The sequence below is a fragment of the Prinia subflava genome, chromosome 3, assembly GCF_021018805.1.
Source record: "Prinia subflava isolate CZ2003 ecotype Zambia chromosome 3, Cam_Psub_1.2, whole genome shotgun sequence".
In the NCBI taxonomy this organism is placed as follows: domain Eukaryota; kingdom Metazoa; phylum Chordata; class Aves; order Passeriformes; family Cisticolidae; genus Prinia; species Prinia subflava.
This window is the reverse complement of record NC_086249.1, coordinates 83,481,989-83,504,129: the sequence shown is the minus strand read 5'-3', so window position 1 is coordinate 83,504,129 and position 22,141 is coordinate 83,481,989. Positions and strand designations below refer to the sequence as shown.

The 22,141-nt window shown below is 42.1% G+C and overlaps 1 long non-coding RNA gene across 1 annotated transcript; it reads left to right on the top strand.

Moving 5' to 3' along the window:
• The first annotated feature begins 3,413 nt into the window (after positions 1-3,413).
• On the top strand, positions 3,414-21,784 carry LOC134548218 (uncharacterized). The gene is made up of 4 exons (XR_010079722.1): positions 3,414-5,307; positions 13,857-13,917; positions 15,357-15,745; positions 16,127-21,784. It is a non-coding gene; the product is annotated as an uncharacterized LOC134548218 (long non-coding RNA).
• The last annotated feature ends 357 nt before the right edge of the window (positions 21,785-22,141 follow it).

The following is a 22,141-nucleotide window of genomic DNA, read 5'->3' as shown; positions in this document are numbered from 1 at the left end:
ACCGAGACGGGGCGGGGCGCCGCCGCCGCCGGCACCGCCCCGCATTGGCCGCCGGGCAGCGCGAAGGACGGCCGGCTCCCTCAATGGGGCGGTGGGGCGGGCTCTCGGCAGCGCGGCGGCGCGGCGCCGTTGGACGGCAGGAGCCTCGCCCCCCACCCCCTTCCCGCCCCTCCGCGTTCCCGCCCACAGCCTCCGGCCCCCCCCGGGCGCCGCGCAGCCCGGCGCTGCCTCCGCTGCCCTGCGCGCACACAGCGCGGAGCGTGCCGGGGGCGCGGGCGCGGCGGGAAGACCCGGCGCATCCGGCGAGCGCCGGTGCCGCCCCCCGCATCTCTCGGGACGCGGCGGGGCGCCGCCGGAGCTCGCCGGGGCCATATCAGGTGCTGCGGCCCCGCCGGGCGGAGCTTCCGGCCGTGCGTGAGCGCCGGGCGCCCCCCGCGCGCCCCCGCACACACGCGCGTCTGCGTCAGCCCTGCCCGCACGCGCGCGGCGGCCCCGCGCGCTCCTCCGCGCGGTGTGTCACAGCGCCCACGCCGCGCGCCGCCCCCGCGCGCTCCCCGCCCGTGCGGCGGGGAAATGCCACCCAGCGAGGGCGGGGGCAGCGGCTCCGCTCTTAGTCCGTCCTAATTAAACAGCACTCATTTATCCGGGCGCTTCGCGTTAGTGGTGAATAAGGACAGCGTCCGCATTTCCTCTGGAAACGATCCCGGCCCCGCTGGGGGATCGCGGCGCGCTGGTTCCGGAGCAAGCCGCGGCGGGGGCAGAGGGGCCCCAGGGGCCGCCCGCCTCCCCCGGGCACCCCGCCTCCCTGCTGCCCCCGCCGCCGCTCCCGCTCCTTCCCCGGCCGTGCGGGGGCTCCGCGGGGCGGGGCGTGGCGGGGGCGGGGGGCTGCGGGATGTCGCGCTTGTTTACAGCGGAGCCGCACGCTCGTCACCGGGCGGGCCGAGCAGTGAGCGCCTTTCTCCCCTCCACCGGAGGGGGGTGAACGCGGCGGGCGACGGAGGGGCCCGGCCGGGGTGGGCGGCAGGAGGGGCGGGGGTCTCTAGCTCGCGTTTGCCTGTGTGGGGCGGGAGCGGGGGAAGGCAGGGGGAGCGCAGGGGCCCCGGAGGGGGCTGCGGGGCGGAATGCCCGGCTCTCGCCCCGCGATGGGGGCGGTCTCGGCGAGTCACCGAGCGCGCAGAGCGGTGCGGGGAGGACAGCGATAGTAAAAGTGGAGGGATGAAGGGAAGAGGCTGTACTGACACCGTCCAGCCTGTTCCCGACCGCAGCCGCATCCCCGGGAGCGGCTGGGGAGGCCTCCTTTTGCACATGCCCTAGAAGAAAAGTGAGGCTGGGGTCACGCAAGCATCCATCCGTGTTTTCCCGTTTCCCCCTGGAGTGCCGTCCGACACGCTTTCATTTGTCGGCCTGCGCCGAAGCTGTAGCAGCCAGGTTTGCGACTAAAGACGATGCGAAAACAACAACAACAACAAACCACAAAAACAAAACCACAAATAAACAAGGGAAAAAATCGGAAAGTGATGGGGCGCCTCCATCTGCCGCCGTGCGGGGCCGTGGCCGAGCTGTGCCCGTGTTCCCGCCCGCAGCCCGCATACAGCGCCGCTGCAGCTCAGCGCCCTCCGCGAAATGCTCCGCGGTTTGGGTCATAATAACTCATTTAGAAATTAACAGCTGTCAGGGGGGAGCGGAGTGGGACTGGAAAAGACCACTTCACTGTAAATACCGGTATGCTGCAGGAAAGCATCTTATGAAGGAAGACTTTTCCCATTATCTTATGGGAAAATAACAACATTAACATTAGGTAGTAGTTACCGGGGTTTATTAAATTTTAGGGGGGGGGGGTCAACGGAGTTAGAGAAGTAATTTGTGATCAGAGGCACTGACCTCTCCGCGGAGGCAAGAAAAGAGTGTAACCTTAGGCAAGGTACACTCTGTACCTGTGTGATTCTTCACAGAAAATGATGCTGACAATCTATACTGGCCTGGCAATGCGCTTTGATTTAAGTATATTGAAAAATGTATAGAATTGGTAATTGTAAATTTAGATTATATGTAATGATTGCATAATAAAACTCATGACAACTTCATATGAAAACTCAGGAATAGTGATTTTCTAGCTATGTCTGTAGTGGGCCAAACCATCTCCTGTATCTACACTACAAATAACATAAGGGAGTTAGTTAACTAAAAGATTCTTGCCACTGGGTGATTTGTGCCTATAAACAAAAACTTTTGTCTGCAAACCCCTTGGGAATTAGAAAATCTTTTCCCTGGACATTTATGAAATATATTTGTGACCTTGAGCAAGCATTCTCAGGTCTGAAATGTAAAAAAGAGAAATATTATTTCATCTACTTGACACTGTCATATATGTTATTTTTGACCACATGGGTAATACACATTCAATATACTGGCTATAGCAGCACAGCTTTGTTTGCAAACAATTTCTGTGACAAAGACATTAGGATAGACTAGAATCCAAGGTTGCAGTTTATAGTTTTTATTTCTATATTGGCATTGATATATATTTAGCAGCTCATTTTAGCAGTGGTTGATTCATAACAAGCATTATTTTTCCATAGTTATGTTAGGGTTTGTTTTTTAATGCATAACTGGGGTACCAAATACAAGCAGTGGGACTCAGGCATGTGTAAAATTCACGTTAAAAAGTAAATTATTTCATGACTGACACTCTGGAATGAATGATCCTTGTTTACATAGATGATCTGTCTTATTCAGAGTTCTCTCTGAACTCCTCTGAATTGTTTTTCAACACTATATCCCTTCTGAACAATTTTCACAGCCATTTCAATATAATTACAGGGCATTTAATTACAATAAAAGCACAAAAACCACTCGTCCATCCCACCTTTCAGCTAAAATTCACTGGTCCTACAGGCTGGCATGTCTTATGGTTTAACTATTCCTGTGCATTATGTAGCAATGTTTGCTTTAATTTCTGAAATAAATGGGATTTCAGAGATGCTGAGGGCTGTGAATTTGGATTAAGCACAACACATGCACCCTTTTCCACCAAACAACTTCGGGCACAACATAGAGGTGACAGAATCTTCAGTAATGCAACAAATTTGCCAGAGGATGTTTGCTTAAATCATCTCTATAGAACAATTTCATCACCCTAAAAGAAAAAAATGATCCTGTTTTACCCTCCCATTCCTTTTCTTCTGTCATATTACCCTACCCAAACTCTATTTCACCACATTCACCTCCTGTTTGAGATCTTCACTGGGAATGCTTTGCTAATATTTGAATGTACCAACCCAATAATTCTAATATTAGCATCTTTCCTGCCTGCTAAACTATGCATTTGCCAGCATACCAGGCTTCAGCCATCTCCTTTTTCCTCCAAGAAAAATAAACTGTGTTGGGTAATGGTCAGATTTATCAAAATATACTGTCTATGTGAGGGGCATTTGCCAGCAGTTATGTCAGTCATAAAATGTTACCTCTGTCCACCCTAAAATGACAGAGACATGCCTAGAAAATTATAGACCTTGTTTTTGGCAATGAAGTTTAGATACAGCAAATACAGTTTTGTTGGCACAGAGCCCCACTGATTGCACGTTTCCATGCTGCAAGTACTTGGGGTTCCTTAGCTGTATTAAATAAATTGTGATAATTTCATTTATGTATCAATGTATTTAAACTTCATGTTTTCATTCCTGAGCTATATGGATGGATGCTAGACACTGGCCAACAACACTGTTTTGCAAGCAATGAACTTCTCAAGCCATTGGTGAATTTCGCTTGGGAAGGCTGTTTGTCTGAGTAATAGTTAAATGATTGAATTTCTTACTTCTAGGAGCATGCAACTGGTTTTAGTTGCATCCAAAAGCTTGTTTCTACAAGCCCAGCACACACAGGGTCCAGTTGGGGTTTTTTGTTGTTTGTTTCCTGTCCCTCTCCCTTCCACCTCTGTTTGGGGGATTAAAGCATGAGGCCCTGTAGCTATATTTAAATACTGCCCAAAGTCACAGCCAGTTACTCAAAAGATTTTCTGAGGGAAAAATTCTGAGGTTAAATTTCAAAATTTGTGACATCCTTTAAAAATACATTTTTCCTTTCTTATTATTATAAATTTATTTTTGAAATCTCTTTGAGTACCAGGATAAGGAGTAAGAGTGGAAAGGGATGTGTTTGATGTTTGGCTTGGCTGTTGCCTTCTACCTGTTGCCAGGTTCACAGAGCTGATGGTAGCGAAGCCATGGGAAAAAGGTGCAGAGAAAGATTATGTGCGTCAGCAACTTTTTCTTGTACTATCCAGAGTACAGTTATCTGTTCCAGCAAAACAGAGTGATTTATATTTTGATGTCCTTGAGCTTCTACATAAACAGGTGAAGTCTGTTTATTCCCTGGTACATTTATTTGCATATTCCTGATACAGTGTCATTCTGGTTAACATTTCATAACCCGAGTGTAAAAGGACATGAACTCCCATCAACTTGTTTTTCTCTAACCTTTCTCAACTCCTTTGAGTGCTAATGTACCATGACTGTGCTACTACCCAGTTGAGAAGTCTGTGTTATTTGGGAGGAAGGACATGCCATCTTTCCAGATAGTTTTACAAAAGACTTTGTTGATACTACTGGTTTACTAACTCCTAACAGCAGGTTTTATTCCTTTATAGCAAGACTAATGCTAAATGATATCATTGCCCTTACCCTTAAATAGAGGCTGCCATTTGTTTTCCCCCCCATCTTGTGTAAACAACTATGGGTGGCTTTGTACAAGAAGGAAAGATACTCAGAAATCGCAGACTCTAAAAATACTTCTTTCTTAAGTAAAGGTTACTTGCTTCAGTGAATATTGCACCCACAGTTTTCCAGAGACTTCCAGGTTAAATAAATCGGGGTTACAGTTATGCAACTTTGTGCATATTCAGTAATTCTTGAAACAAATAATACTTTTATTAATTATTTGAAATATATACAGAAATAATGTTGATGTCATTACCTTGTACATTCTTATATGGGAGGGGGGATAAAGCCGTGGAAAATCTGGAGCGTGCCTTATTTACATATTTTTTTAATTTTTTTTTTTTTAACTAAGACTTGGATATTTTTCTGCATTTGGATCATTTCTTCCCCCAAATTTGTATCTCAAGCGGCAGATTCAGAACCCCGGCGTCCCCAGGCAGGCCGATACGCCGGCGGTGTTTGGGGAAAGCCCTGCGCCAGTTCCCGGGCTCTGGCCAAGGAGGAGTCGGCTCCTCTCCTCTCGCAGGGACAGGTGAACCCGCAGAAGGTCTGGTGCAGCAAGAGCAGCCTCCCGCGGCAGTGGCCGCTGTCGGTCAGTGCCCGGGGCAGGGCTGGGGCAGGGCTGGGGCAGGGCTGGGGCAGGGCTGGGCAGGGCTGGGGCAGGGCTGGGGGTGTGCGGGGGGTGTGCAGCAGCTCCGGCTCCGCTCCCGCTCCTTCGCTGCCGCTGCGAAAATTACGCACTGGGGGCTGATATGCGTCAGCGCTTCGCAATCACCAGGATTTTCTTCCTGGAACATCTATTTTTGCTGCTTGCGGGTTTTATTTTGGCTCGGGTTCGGCGGTGTGGGTTTTTTCCCTTTCCGCGTGTGCGTGTCGGAGCCGCAGCCCCGCGCTGGGGCGGCCCCGCTGGCGGCACCGCGGGCGCGGTCCGCAGCGCCGCGCACACGCTCCCAAACGCCTTCTGGTGAGGATTGGTTGGTTTCTGTTTCGTTCCCATTGATTTATTTTTTTCTCTTCTCCCCCCGGGGGAAATGCTGTTTTTTTCATTCCTACTGGATTGATCACTGATTTAGAAAATATTGTTATTTAAAGAAAAAAGCCTGGTAGAATATAAACAGTGCTATCCTATGGGACAAAAAAAAAGTGTTTGTGAAGCAACAGAGAAAAATATTTTCAAGCAATAGTTTAAGTCAATACTCCTCTTGCCTCTGAGAACATATAGCCTTTTTTTATTTTTTTAAGAGGTTTTGTAATGTACTTTTCTGACCTGTATGGATAGCCAAGATCTAGGGTCCTTTAGGGTATTTTTCTCGCCAAGAAGAGAATGGATAGTAGAATTCAATATTTCTTTGATGCAATATTCACAGAAAATTTGCAAAGCCTCATTTGCCCAAACACCATAGGACTTGAACAGAAGAGGGCTTGTTTGTTTGTCTGTTTTCTGCTTTTTCAATTCTGTTTCTTAGGTAGCGTTCTGTTTGAAAACCTATTTGTTCACTTCTTTTTTTTTTTCCCTAGGCACGTTACTCTAGGCATTTTTTCTGTTCTTTTCTGAATGCTCTTGAAGGCTGCTCCCCAGCAAAATCATTCCAGTCACTCAGCTTTCCCCTCTGCCTTACAATTCTTTTGGCTATTACAATTCATTTGTTTCACATGGCCTTTGCATCTGTTTTAGGTAGTAGCTTTTGTTCCTCTAGCCTTAAAAAAATCCCAAAAACTTCAGAGGGTAGCCTAACTTCCTCTATCATTTATCTTGACATCAGGATAATTTTCCTAACAGCAGGGGAAATGCAATTCTGGAGTAGACTGTCAAGGGATTTTTATAGGGTCCCTATCACTGGAGGGATTTTAAGCTGTGCAAATATTGCTCAGGAATGACACAAGTACAGTTGTCCTGACTCAGGGCAGTGTGATAGTCTAGATGATCTCATGTTTATTTCCAGTCCTATTTTGTTGGATTTCTGTGATATATACTCCTATAAATAGCTCCAGGATTATTACTGTTGAAAGAGAAAGCAACAACCTTCTCTTTCTCTCTCTATTAATTTTTTTCTTTTTTTATCTGCTAATTTAACTGTGCAAAATAGAGTAAGGAACTGTGATTGTTTACCCTTAGTGTTTGGGATACACTTGTGGTGCAATTTTTACTCATGCAGGACATTTGCTGCTCTCATTTGTGCATGCACAAGACCACCAGGAATATGGAGAGATATTTAGGGAAACAGAGACACTACAAAGGAAAATCTTGCCTGCTTTTCTCAGTGTACCCCTTCAGTGGAAGTTTTATGTGAATAAAATGAGGAAGGCTTGCCCTCAGAGTAGGCTGACTGCTTTCAAGGAAAATTATCATCTATCTGCATTATTTAGACAGTGTCTGGGAAACTCACTGGAGCCTCAGGCTTCCATTGTGTTAGGCACTGTGTAGATGGGTAATTAATGGTGGGCCTCCTTCTGTTTTGTTTAATATATATATTGTACATATGCAATAAGTTGAGGAAGATTGCCAGTGTGGGGGAGCAAATGCAATTCTGCAGTCCCGTGACAAGCAGCAGCTTCAGCTCACCCATTTCCTAACTAATAGACACTGCAGGCATGTTCAGCATGTAAAGAAGTAAAAAGTGTCAGCCTTCCATATTTTGATGGGCTTATATACATGGGGGAAGTACAAAGGCAACACATGTCCTGAGGGAAGAAGTGGAGGATCTTTTTTTTAAATATATTTTTGGAAGCATGTTTTTTCAGGTGTGCAGATTAAGTGCAACTATTAATTTTGGGAAGGTTGAGCATCACAACAAGATGAATACAAAACTCTTAGCACCAGAAATATATGCAGTTTCACGTGCCTGTGAGAGAGGTTGATTAAAACCTCCTCCCAGTTCTTGGGCATCAAGGCTCAAACACCCCACCCATGCTAGAGACTCTCATGGATTGTGGGGCATAAGGAGGAGGAGTGGGCATGTCCAGGATACTTGTTGTATCAGGCGGTATCATGGCTGGAGGCAATCTGCGTGTCTAATAATAATAACAACTTGATTAAAAAATTACTGTCAAGTAAATTCCACAAAAAGGGAAAAGATTCTTGCCTGTTCTGCTGAGTGCTCATGGACACAAAATTAAATGATCACTTAATGTTTTTAAATATTCATGTGAACGTGACATGTTTATTACTAAAGTGTGAGACCACAAAATTAAATACAAGTGAAGAGTGTGCTTTCAGTTAAACTGCTGATTAAGCAAAGGAACAGCATATGTAACATAAGAGAATGAGGTAATCATGGCACATGAACATGTTTTTAATTTCATCTGTTGCACTTACAACAAGGGAATGTTTCTGGGTGCCTCACTTCATTCCTACACACTTATTTTTTGAGAGACCCTTTACTGACTTGTGAAAACTTTCAAGGTTACAGAAGTAGATTTTTTAAAGATGAATGACTTCAAATGCAGACATTGCAAGAGCTGCTGTCACCTCTTGAATGCAGCTGCTATGGAAGTGGATCAGTGAGCTAAGATTCAGTTCACTACCTTGCAGTGACCAAAGCAAAGCAATCCCTTTCTTCAACTTGTGTTGTATAAGGACCTGAAAGATGCCTTAGAAATTAAGTCTCTCAGGGGTATCTTTTTCTTACACCTTTCAGTGAGCTGAAAGGACCTTTCCTTTCTGGTACAAATTGTTCTGAGTTTGTTTGCTAACAAAAACTTGTGTCCCAACTAAATTGAAGCTGGTGAGAGATCCCTGGGCTGCACTGCAGTTTGGTCTTTGGGTTACCCTTGCCAGCATTTATTTACAGAATTCTCCTCTGCAACTATTTCCTGAGAAGGTGTCCTTCTTTGTAATAAAACGACATTTTTGCTTTGTTTAGGATCTTCTAAAATTGTAACTATCACACTGGTATAAATTAAACAGATACAATTTAGAGATGGTGGAAAGATCAGATAGTTTTAAAGTCAGTGGTTGGCTGCAAAGTTGTTAATTGAACATTTGCTAAAAAATGCCTATGGGGAAGTGATCTTGTTATTCTTGCAGGATAGTTAAGTTTAAAAACAACAGTTGTTGGCTATATTTAAAGAAAAATTTAAAGAAATTTATTACTTACAAGTTAATAATCCCAGTCCCCAAAACATTCATTTGAAGACATCCTTACATTACCAATCCTTTAGGCAGGTAATACTGAAATAATCTTACTACACCATTTAATGACTTGTTGATTTAGTGGGGTTTTTTTACATTCAGATAAAAAAAAATAGTGGGTTTTCCTGTTTCTCAGTTTTAAAGGCTCTCTGTAAATAATTAATTTTCATTTTCATTTTTCAAGTGCAGGTTCAACTTTGTAACCACATTGCACACACAAATCAAATTAATATACTACTTTAAACATTGCGTCCATTTGGATTTTAATATTTGGAAAAACCTGAAAATCTTACAAACCAGTCACTGACTCACAGAATTACAATGTGAGTGAGGTTGGAAGGGATCACCTGAGGTCATCTAGACCAACCTCCCTGTTCAAACAAGGTACCCTAGAGAATGCTGCTCAAGATTGTGTCCACGTGTCTCATGAATATCTGCTGGAAAGGAGACTCCACAATCTCTCTAGGCAACCTGTTCCAGTACTTTGTCACCTGCACAGTAAACAAGTTCTTGCCCATCTTCATGTGGACCTTCCTATGTTTCAGGATCCCTGTGTTTCAGTTCCCTCTGAATTGTTTCATCAAGACTGAGGAGCGCACATCGATTGACAAGAGTCCCTTCCATTTGAAAATGACCTCACAGAACTGACAATATTTTCTCTCAAGTTCATTAGTTTCAGTAAATTAATTTCTGACCCTCATTACAAATTTTAAGTGCTGAATAGATGTCCTAGTTTTTCTTGCAGGTGCTGAAGAAGGGGCAAAGCTAGGTTGCTGTTCTATCCCATTCACATCCTCTCTGGGGAGAGTGGCTTGCGGGGGAAGAAAAGGGGAACACACCCTGGAACCAGGGCCATTTTGTTCCATTTCTTCCTCGGGAAGTTGCCAGGACCAACCCTGCAGACTTTGTCCCTGTCCCGTTGCCGCCCATCCCTTCCCATCCCTGGGGAAGAATGCAGGTGCAGGTGGCGAGCAGCGCTGGGCCCAGCCGAGCGCACAGGCTGCGGCGCTGCTGGGGGGGGGCCGCGGGAACGGGGCAGCGCAGGCGAGCCCAGCCTGAGCTGAGCCGAGCTGAGCCTGTGCTGAGCCTGTGCTGAGCCTGAGCTGAGCCTGAGCCGAGCCTGAGCTGAACCTGAGCTGAACCTGAGCTGAGCTGAGCTGAGCTGAGCTGAGCTGAGCCTGTGCTGAGCTGAGCTGAGCCTGTGCTGAGCCTGTGCTGAGCCTGTGCTGAGCCTGTGCTGAGCCTGAGCCGAGCCTGAGCTGAACCTGAGCTGAGCTGAGCTGAGCTGAGCCGAGCCTGCGCTGAGCCTGAGCCCACTGATCCCAAGCCGAGTTGAGAGGAGCCGAGCTGAACAGTGCCGGCCACAAGGGAGCCCAGCAGCCCAGGGAGAGGGTGGCACAGTGCAGACCATCCCACTCTTTGGCTCTTTGTCCATCACCGTTTTGCGTTGCCTCGGGCAATGCCTGCTTGCCATCTCGTCTTGGTGTCGGCAGCCATGCAGAACTGAGTCGAGGTGGTGAATATCTCTGTGCGTAAAGCCCCTTTTCCTTTGTACGCTTTTGTTATTAATGCTGTTATTATTATTGTGCATTTCTTATTACATGAGTGTTCGGTTTTGATAAATTATTGTCTCAACACATTTTCTCTTCCTTTGTTCCTTTCTCACTGGAGCAGAGGCGAATTGTTTGGAGTTTAATTCCCACCTAGTTTTAAACCGCCACATTAGACCGGGGTGTGTTACAGACAAGCTGCAGCTGTACTCTGCATTTCCAGAAGAGATGTTGTATCTAAAAAACCATCACAGTCCACAAGACGTATTTTCTCTCAACAACCTCATTCTACTTTATTGTTTTTCCTGGATAAATTTTATACTTTTTTGCAGGCTTAACAAGTCACTTAAGAACAGATATTCATGATGTAAGTTGTATTTATTACAGCAGCATGAATTTTAAAGCCAGCTATGGATGTTTCAGATATAATGTCCTCTGCAGCAGAAACAACTTGTGATCAAACTTGATTATGTTTAAGTCTTCCTATTCAGGCCTTGAGGGGCCATTAGGTTATATCCATAAGTGATGGGATAAGTGAAGAGATGCTGTAAACTTGGCTGGATTGGCTGTCCTTGCATGTTTGGTGAGGTGGTGTTCATCTCAGCTAACCACAGCTATCTAAAAGTTCAATGACTAATGCATTTCAGCCTCTAGAGTTCCTACAAGTAATGAAGGGAGAGTTATTAATCCTTTCTTCAGGCAGTTCTGAAGTTTAACATGCAGCATAGTGAATCTGGTTAATGTGTATTTTAATAATGGAGGAGATAATGCGTAGCCATATTGTAGGTGTTGATTCCTATAATTGCAACTATTAATTCAATATTTTTACAAAGAATTAAGGCATTAACTTTGTACCAGGAAGTTTATGTCCAGACAGATATCACCCCTCTCACCATGCCACACTTCATCTTCTTGCCAGTTAGGGCATTTTTAGAGCTTCTGCAGCATAAAACCCTGATAGACTCAACACTGTGTGCTCTGGTCACTTAACAAAAGCATTCAGCTTAATTTGAAAGACTCGTGTTTAGTTGTACACAGTTTTGGTGTCAGCAATCTCAGAACAATGCATTTAAAAAGGTGTGACAGATTTCCATTAGAGAGTAACTTTCCCATTCACTGTAAAGGGACTCTAGAGAATTAGCTAACACTTGCCCCCCCCTCTTTTACAAGGCCAAGATGAATATATTTGATTGCTTGCCTGCCTGGATACAATGTGATCACTTTGGAATTTATTGGAATTTTTTGGGAAACATTTTAGGCATTATGGAGGACAACACAAATTATTTTCCTGAAAATCAGGAAACTGGAAGACATTTGTACCTTGAGGTTACTCATTGCTTTCCAAGTGCTGTGTGACAGCTGTGGGACAGATGTTTTGCCAGCGAGGAAAGCCGGTGAGAGCAAAATATAGACATTTCATTTTTTTCCCTCTCTCTTCTCACAGATGGTTTGTTGATGATCGTAGAGAAAGAAGGAAGACACCAGCTGTTGGGTCATTGTTTTAGAAAGGGTAGAATTACAGGCTATTTAGAAGAGGGATTAAAAACAGAAGCCCACAATATCCTTGATGGTGAAGATGCTGAGGGGCAGGGATGTTGTTCATCCATGCTTTATTTATAACCTATCCATTTTATCCCTTTTCATCTTTATTGATTTTCACATTCCATATGAAGATCAGCAATGATTAGATTAGATTAGGTGATTTTTTGACTCCTGCACTCTCCCAGCACCAATATCAGTCCTGCCCCACATTTGCCTCTCGGTTCCCAATCTGTCAAATCTCATGCATTAACAGTGAGATTTGTACATTTGCTCATGCCTGCCTTCTCTCCATTTGGCCCACATTGTACTTACTTTTGCTGCAGGCTCTTCTGTTCCATGAACTGATGTATTAGAGGGCTGTGTGTCAGATCAGAGAGAACAGGCTGCAGGGCTGTAAGGCAGTGAGTCACCAAAGGCACTTTGCACCCCGAGGTGTGTGGGGTGTATGCCTGTGGTGCAGGGCTGCTCCCTCACATGACCTGATGCACCAGTTTGATTCCCCATCACATTATCAGCCATTATTTCTGTCTTATCCACAGGCACTGACTAATACCAGGAGATATGCATCTCCCCAATTTTTTTTCTCTTCAGCTTCACCTCTCCCCACTTTTTCTCTCTGCAGCTTCACCTCTGCTTTCCCTTCAGCAGCCTACTGAGCTCTACCAGGTTACCAAATCCCAAGCAGTTCCTTCAGGTTTGACTCCATACAGAAATGAAACTTAAATATTGACTGTCTCCTTTTCCTGCTCCATGGTTTCCATCTGAAACCCTGGCCTTGGAGTCTGGAGAGGACTAAGAGATCAGGGTCCCTTGGCTGGCTGCATGCAATCTCTTTAGCTTCTCAAATCCCATCAAACTTCTCTCATATATGCTCTCTCCTTTCTGAACTACAAGAGTGAGGTGAGACCTGCAGAGAGTCTGTCTTTATCATCTTTCCCTTTAAAAACATGCCTGGAGGGAAAAGAAGGAGTGGAAAATTAGTGTCTTTCTCTGGAAAAGAGAGACGGGAGGAAGCAGGGTAACTGTGGATGGTGTACGTGTGTGTATGTGTGTGCCACAGACAGCTCTGTCCTTCCATGCCAGCAATGACTGCCCAGGGAGGCACCAGGAAAGAATTCCAAACCTTACACAGCAAATCCCCGGGGACTAGAATTCAGGAAAATAAGCAGAACACAGTCAGGATAGGTTTCCCAGTAAAAATCTTGAAAATTTCATCACAGCCTCAAGCTTCTTGATTCACTCTGAGACTTGTTTTGTACTTACTGAAATCAAAAAACCCCAAAACAAAAACAAAAACACCGCAAGGGCTAGCAAAGTTGTGCAATTTTATTTACAAATAATGTAGCCAGAGTCTGGTTTCCCCAAACACAACAAGGAAAAACTCCCTGCTGTTCTTCTTGTGCCTTATTTACACAGATGTACATAACCCCTGCTAACTATTTCTTCATCTGCTGTGTTTGCAATATATCCCAGGGAAACTGCTTGGTTTGTATATCCAAAACAGATTAGTATGTATTTGTAGGGTGGTAGCTTTCATTGCTTCTGTCTTTCTCTATAGGGAGCTTAATTTGGTCTGACTACAACAGCCATAAGAAGACCAGTTCTCACCCCTTCCAGGGTAAAACCATGGATCACACTAACCAACTTAGTGCTCTTTTGCACTAAAAAATTTACCATCATTGCCTATGCATTCTTTTTAGATCAGCTACACTCCGTCCTGCAAGTGTAATCTCTATGTTGTCCTTCCAAAACAGCTTTTAATTGGCAATATATATACCCATATAATTTCTACTTAGCTACAGTTATCTAAATCACTTCCTGCTTGTAATCTGTCCTCATAATTTCTGTCCTTTTGCCATTTGCATGATCTAGAGATATTATTACAGTTTATGCCTTTTTTTTTCTGTCACCCCATAGGTAAACTGATTGAATAACTGTCTAAGGCATGGAAGAATCTGCAGCACACTGGTGATACTTGGTAAATTTTAGTTAACAATTGCACATTGAAATTCTGAGTTCTACAGTTTAGTCTCATTTATTATATGTTGTCTTGGTTTTGTTCTGGTGTAACATGTAATCAGAGTGTCATGTGGTACCAATGCATAACAGAAGTCTGAAAGGCATTGTTTTGTCAACATAGTTACCTTTATTAAACAAATCAAATAATCAAAATTCTTATCTCACAAAAGTACTGTGTAGTTTGTTTAACTTAACCTGTTTTGCATAAAGTCATGTTGACTGGCAGTAATTATGTTACCATTTTCTATTTCCTTATGGACAGAGTCCCATATCAGCTGTTCCATTCTTTCACACGGAACCAAGGTCAAGTTAACTCATCTAGAGTTACCGTGGCCATCCTGTTTACGTTGTTGAAATATCAACACGGCATTCGATTTTTCCAGGCCTCTTGGACTTCTCCAGTATGCCAAAGCTTTTTGCCAATATAAAGCAGTACAAACTGTTTTAAAAATCTTTCAATCAAGTTATGTGCACCTGCCAATTAAAAAAAATTAATAGATGTTCTTTACCATCTGCTTTGGAAAATGTCAGAATAGATGATAGTTTGGCAATGCAGATACTACTTTTCTTTCTAAATGCAAAACAGAAATATTCAATGAATGCTTTTTCTTTTCCCCAATTAGTGATGGAACTATGTCAGCACTAAGATTTCTACTGTGCTAAATAGTCTTTCAGAAATTCATAATAAAATGAGGACATATTCTTGTTGTCTTTATTCCCACATTTTCATAGATATATTTAGTTTGCATACCAATATACTGCATTTATTAATGTATGAAATTACAACCATTATCTATAATTGTCTTTTAAGCATTCTATTAGCATGTATATTCACACATATGTGTATATACGCTAATATATTGATGTACTGCTCCACGCTGTAATTAGAGTACACATAATAATCAGCTCTGAATTCTGTGTGCACATCTTTAATTGGATCATTGCTGTGTACTTCTTGGCATGTGTTTTAAGTTGAGTGAGAAATCCCTTTCACCAGTCAGGATGAAGGATAATGCAGTATTAGAACATGGTTTTCTCTGGGATGAGATTTCAATTTTTAAGTTTTATAAGATCTAGGTCATTGTAGGGAATGTGGAACAAGAGCATTCGTGCATATCATTCCATTAGAAGCCCTTTCTTATAGAGGCAATGTTTGTTTCTTTACAGATATTTATTCTTGGTCACAAAAGTTACATGGGGTGGAAATCATCTCACCTTACTTGATAGCATAGATATCCTCATCTAAGCTAGTGATTCTCCCGAGTGATCATGCCTCTGTCCGTAGAGAAAACAGACATTTTAGAGCTCAATGAACCTGACCTATTTTAGATGCCTACATTAGGATGGTATGAATCATGCCTCAAAGTGTTTTTTCTTTCTCCACTTTTCCCCCCACAGACAACAAAAGGAGCCCGTGGTGATTAGTCCTGATCCAGTTCTTTTGCACAGCAGACTTCTACATCTGGACATCTATGCAGCATTTTTCTTTTCTCACTGAGATGAAAAAATGGAAGTTTGTTATATAATCATGAGGAAAAGAAGCAGCTGAGCCTCAGAATCTTCAAGATACAAAAATTATTTTAAACCATTAATTTTCTATACCAACTTTGCAGTTGAACACTCAAGTGCCTCAAGGTACAAGACCTGAGTCCCACTTATGTAAAACAACTTTTAGATGAAGTCTGCTGAACAGCTTTTCATCATGGCTACCCTTCTCTCCCATTCTACTATTTCCATCAGAGACATGCACATCTAACAGGGCAATTGTGTGGCCTTACAAGTAGAAGGTAAGTTAATTGTAACAGCAGATATAGGATTTAAAAAAGGGATAGAACAGATATTTTGACTTATTTTTATTATACCTTCAGCTTTGACTGAGTTGTTACAAATCACCCAATTCTGACTACACAAATATTTTAATAGCTACAGAGATTCTCAGTATTTTATATCTTTAGTGACAGCAGAATCCTAGTTATTTAACAGATGACTTTATACTGACCCACAGGTATTAAAAAAAGAAATCTTCAGGCAAATATAGTTCTCTGCTTTGGCAAGGATATTGCACAATTAAGGAAAGAGCTATATTTTATGATTTTTGGCACAGAGGCCATTTCTTTGGTAATAACTACCTGTTCCTTTTTACCTTTCTCATCCACGCTACTTTGCAGCAACCACAGCCACAGATGCCTACACTGGATGAGCACCTGTCCAATCTACACAAAAAGGGAAGTAAATCAAGGGGTAGCATATTTACTGATTCTCTGTACAGAACAAAGTGATAAAATATGGAGAAATGGAAAAAAAAATTAGCATGATTTAGAGGGGAGAGAGTAGAGAGAATGGTTGTGATCCTTTAGAAACAGCTTTTGCAGGAGACAGCAGATAAATCTAAATATGTTCTTTTTTCAAAGATAAAACCTTCTCGCTAATAGTATGTCTACTGAGGTAGCAGTTTGCAGGTACAGGTTTGTTCTTTCACATTCCACACTGCAAAACAGCAAATAAAATGTGATAGTGTGGGACCCCATAAGCTTATTCATCTGCCCAAAGGGGTAGTGTGTTTCTGCAGTTCCAAAGAATATTTTCTGCTGCACTCTTGCCCTAACTAACTTATACTTTCTGAAATTATTTTCCTAGCTTTGCTTGATTATATTAAAAGCTTTGCAGAACTCAATTTGATATATTAAAAACCTTCATATATCCAAATTTCCCTACTTCTGCCCCAAGAGGGCATGCATTTTGTTCACAAATCTGCGCTCATTTCACAACTTAATTGAGGGGCATCACTGACTGTAGTCTTTCTGATCAGATGGAGTTTACCGTCACTACTTTATTCACTTCTCAAAGTTTTGCAGTGTTTCTGTTTACTTTGCCGTGAAAGAATCTACAGAGATTTTTTTTCTACAGAAATAATTTTCATGAGGTAGATTTCTCCAATCAAGCATCCAGTATTATTAATGCACAATCTAACATCACCCCACTTGGTTGAGAATGGGTATGTGGGTATGCTCAGTCTTTTGAACAGACAAGAATAATCACAGCATTATTGTTTTCTATATTTGCCCTTAATGAAAAAAATAGTATTAAATAGTCTAGCATTTCTAAAAATGTAAGTTTCTCGGACCTACTCATCATGTCATTCTAATATTAGTAAGTTTCCCATAGTGATCATCTGCTATGTCATAGGAAAATGCTGCCTTCTGTTAGGTACAACCTGAAGTGAGAATAACCTTATCTGTCACATTAATGGAGGAATCATAGAATTACCTAATGCCCTAAACAAAATTAATTTCAAATACTTAATCTTATCAATAAATTCCTGTTTGTTGCCCACTCATATATGCCAACCAGGTTTTTAGTTGTTGCATACATGCCATTCACAATAAACCCGACCATTTTTTTGTGGATTTCTCGCTGCAGAAATGGTTACCAAATGAGAATGGTGACTCTACAGATGAAAATGCCTGAGTATATTTCACCAAACCAAGATAAACTCTTGTGACATGTTCCTTTCTTGCAGTTGTGGGGCAATTTATCCATTTAAGGCCCTTGAAAGTTAATATTCCCAAACCTTTTGAAATTGCTGGCTGTCTGTGTTCTTCATCACTACTGAGCCTCACCGTTTCATGAATTATTTCTTAGTCAGTTCTCTTCACAGCTTCAACTGTGCACATGACCCTGTCCCTAAAGGTATGCAAATAGCCCCAGGAATCTCTCAGTGGTCTTCAGTGCTTCTTGCCTGATGATCAATAGTTCTTTAAAAACAAAACTCCCTTCGAAAGTTGTGATGAAATGAGAGAAATCATAGAAAATACTCCACCACTTTCTGTACTGGAGTACTCACAGTAAGCAAGCATGGAAAAAAACAGAAGGGTAAGGCAACAAACCATGGAATCTCCCAAGAATGCAAAGCAGCAATGTTGTAACAGCTGTGTAGGCATAGCAGTTCCAGAGCACTGTGTGTAGACGTGATTATTCTGAACGCAAATTGCATCATCAAGGATATTGAAACACCCTGGACATACTGCTCCCTGTTTCAGAGACATAGATACAGAGATACATAGATGACCACAGCAAATTTCAGTTACATGTGGAATTTAGGTCTCTTCTGTAAGCTTTGTGCTATGTGGAGAGCTAACTGCTGAAATGCTTTTGAAGTAACACGGCGGCAGATTACAAAGACTAGTTCTTTGCTGTTTAAAAAAAATACAATGTTTTTCCACAAAAATCATTTAGATATATCAGATATGCCAAACTGGAAACACAGCCAAGTGCTGGATACTTTACCACAAGGTTACTTTAGCAAGGTCTGTCCTGTCTTCTCAGAAAGGTCTGACCTTGGAAAATTCCCCTCAGTCCAAAATTAAAGCACCTTATCTTGACTACGTTCTTAGGACAGAAGAGCTGACACATGTTGGTTCCTCTAAGGTTAAAAAAACCCCAAACCTTAGTTAATCTTTTCAGCAGTAAAGTCCAAATCAATAGAGTCATCTTCAATGTGTATCTGCAAAACCAATGTCTTACCTATGTGTTATATATTATCAGGTATTAAATATGTTCTTCAATGTGTTTACTATTGCATTAAAACTTATCAGCCATGGTAGAATAGTCTGTCTGGTGGTGTCTTTATGCACCACCAAACTGATCTTAAGAATGACATAAAATGTGGCATAAAGTAAGATAGATATGAGTCTAAACAAAGAGGTTGATATAACAAATAACCTTAGTAGCCATACAAATGGCCAGCAAGGTGCTTTGTCTTGCATCCTTTTTATACTGGTAAAACCCCAAGGTGAAACCCACTTATTGCACAGAATGGTACAGCTTATTTGGCACTTTTGCACTGATGCAAGTTACACAGGTAAAGCACTTCTGTTGCTCCAACAGGATGCTCCTGTCTTAAGAGAGCTTTCTGGGAAGGCTATGCTGACATTTTTTCTGACATGGATTTGACTCTACTTTTAATCAGAGTGTACATTTTAAGTGTAACTTTCATGTGTACATTTTTATGATAGAGTAAGCATGTTTCTTCCCATTTATTTTGAATCCATTAATGACAGGTTGAAAATGAAAAATGCTCTCCTATACCAGGAAGGTGCATATCAGGGACAGGCACTACAATAACTATGCTGGCTTCAAAGCTAATTGAATTTACTTTAGTACGTTTTTCACCTATAGACAAACCGACAGGTGCCAACACCATCATTGCCTCACTCACCTTCCTGACCTATCTTTAAAACTAGAAAAAAGAGCTCATCAGCTCCTCTCCATTTCAATTTTGTGCTTCCCAGCCTGAAGATCTTTTTATGTCCTAGCTTCTGGCATGATGCCTTCCAGTCACTGGTCAGATTCAGCAGTGGCAGCTGCTAGCAGAAAATCCTCCTATTCAAGAGATGACCTTATGTGCTCCAAACACTGCTTTCTCATTCTGACTAAGTCACTTCTCCATGTTTAACATGCCTACACTAACACCATGATGCAGATAGATAGGCTGCAAGTGTTCTGCAGCAAAAGATATTATTTAAAACGTAAGAGATTTTGCATTTTAAATTCAATGTGATGGTGAGAGTCTTTTTTACTAAAAGAAGTCAACAGAATTTCACACATAGAATCCAAATTTTATTTTGAAATCAGTGTCACAGTATCCACCCTGACTTCCTTCTTAAAGATCCGCTGCAAAATCCTGTAATGCCTTGTGAATAATGTTCGTGATTCACTCCCATGCAAATCTCTTATTTTCCAATGCAAATATTGCATAAGGGTAGCACAGTACTCTTAAACACGAACAAGGCATAAACCAATTTTGTTCAGATTATGATTGTGTCATAAATAAGGCTCTGTATCCACTCAGTTCAAATCGGCCTCCTTAAGCAGGCTTGCACTCGTTAAATCCTGTCTGTGACCTCAGGCAGCCTGTTCTAAATGCAAGACTCTTGCATGTGTGAAGAGAGGAGCTTGGAAAATAACACTGAACTGAGCTAAGGGGAAATCTATTTGGATTCATTACATCTATGACTGGACTGCCTTTGTAAATAACACTTATTTACATATGTTTTAAGAAGTCAGGTTTGCATATGGAAAAGACAATCACAAGAATATGAAAAACTCCTTCATGTTTAGGTGACCCACAGCCACAAAAAAACTGCCTGGGTGCTTGTCCCTCATATTTTACAGAAAATATACTCAGTGCATTCCTACTAAAATTCTTACATTTCTTCCATCCCTTTTTTGTTCCACACCATTCTTTTTTGTTTTCTGCCCATCATACTAGCTTCAGTATGGAGTAGATTTGACATATGCAATTCACTATGTGCAGGTATGTCTGAAATTACTGCTATTACTGAGGGACAAGCTAGGAACTTTAAGAACTTTCCAGCAGCACAAAGTAAAGTAAAAAAAGGTTACATACAGGAAAGTGACTGTTTTTAAACAAATATTTTGTGATACTTTTCCTGACTAAAGCATACTTGTCAGGTAACAGTTTTCCTAGATGTTAACCTGGGTAACCTGTTTGAAATGGTTTAGCTCTGTTAACCATTTAATTTTAAAACATAAGGCTTTTTCCTACTTTAGGCTTGGCTTAGGGGACCCAGTAAGGTGCCATAGCTAGAAATTTCTAGTGGTTGTGCTGACACAATTAAGGGACTTGACTCATGCTCACACAGGACTCTGACTCAGGAGCTAGAATGGCTTATGCTGGTGTGGCTGTAATATTTCCTGCTCACAGTCATCTATTTTGGTCTAGCTTTCTCTCCTCTTTTTGATTTTACTCACTCCACTGCAAGATGGGCAAGGCTCTTTGGGAAGCAGCCATAACCCCAAAGATTTTAGGCTTGTCAAAATGAACCAGCACTGATACATGCTTCTTTAATTCATGACTTAGTCACCCTGCAGTAAAGGTGGAGATGGAGAACTGCACCTGGAAATGCTCTCTCTTGCCCAGTGTTGGCCACGTTTAAGTGACAATTTTAAGACATTAGCTTGTGGACATGCATCCTCTTTAAGGGTCGTCCATGGTATCTGAGATTACTACCATCTGTAGATGCCTAACACAACCATTGCTGTGTTGTGTTAACCAAGCCAGTTTTACCCACAAAAGATTAAAAGGGGTAATGGGGGAAAAAAGGGAGGTGTCTGTCCTGAGAGGATACTGAGAATCTAGGATATTAAAACATTATCAGAGTGTGCTGCTGTATCCAAACAGTCCCTTGTAAACAATATCAGGACCTGTGCAACATGTGTTCAGCCAGAAAGTCACCTCCCAGCTAGGAGCCAGGTGAATCAAATACAAGTCCATGTGTGACCATGTTGGTACAAAATTTGACAGTTTATGTTCACCTGTATGAAAAGTTTATGCTGAGCTCACTTTACTGTAAAGTGGCTGAGGATAACTCACTGCTGTGTCTGGCTGTTTGCCTGAGGCAGTTGTAACCTTGGTCAGGGAGAAGAGGGGGGGGTAGAGAAGCAGAAAGCTGCAGATGACAATCTCTTTAGATGCATCTTGCTAAATTTTCAACAGGAAGAACAGGATCAAATGGACATCATGTGACTGTGCAGAGGTCCTAACTCACACTGTACAGTTAGTGTGGAAGATCCACCCTCTGCTTTCAATGGAGAACAGAACTTGTATTTAGGACATAGTGATGAAAATAAACCAGTTTGAATTATCTTTGCCTAAAGGCTAAGACCCACTGAAAATCTGAGGTTGTTTTGTTTGGTTTTTGGTTTTTTGTTTGTTTGTTTGTTTGTTTTTTGTTTTTTGTTTGTTTGTTTGTTGGTTTTTTTTTTGTTTGGTTTTTTTGTTTGTTTGTTTGTTTTTTGGTGTTTTTTTTTTTTCTTCTTTTTTTTTTCTTTTTTTTTCTGAATTTAGTAGTATAGATTTTGGTTCTAAGTGTAACCTTAGACAAGTCAGAATGGATTTTTACAGTTTAGAATTAAGAGTACATTGGCAACTCAAGTAACATTTCTTATTGGAAAAGGTAATAAATGAACAGGATGGATTAAATGGACATGGAAGTTGAACTAGGTAACAGTCTCTAGAAAATAATAATTTTGTTCTGTGTCTTATTTTTAATCAATTTACTAAGAAATAGACTTTTTACAGGACTGTTCTTATGAGAACATAGCAGCCTTCTCAGGAAGAGTCTGTAGAGCTACTGGCCCTGAAGGAGAAAGACAGAGGA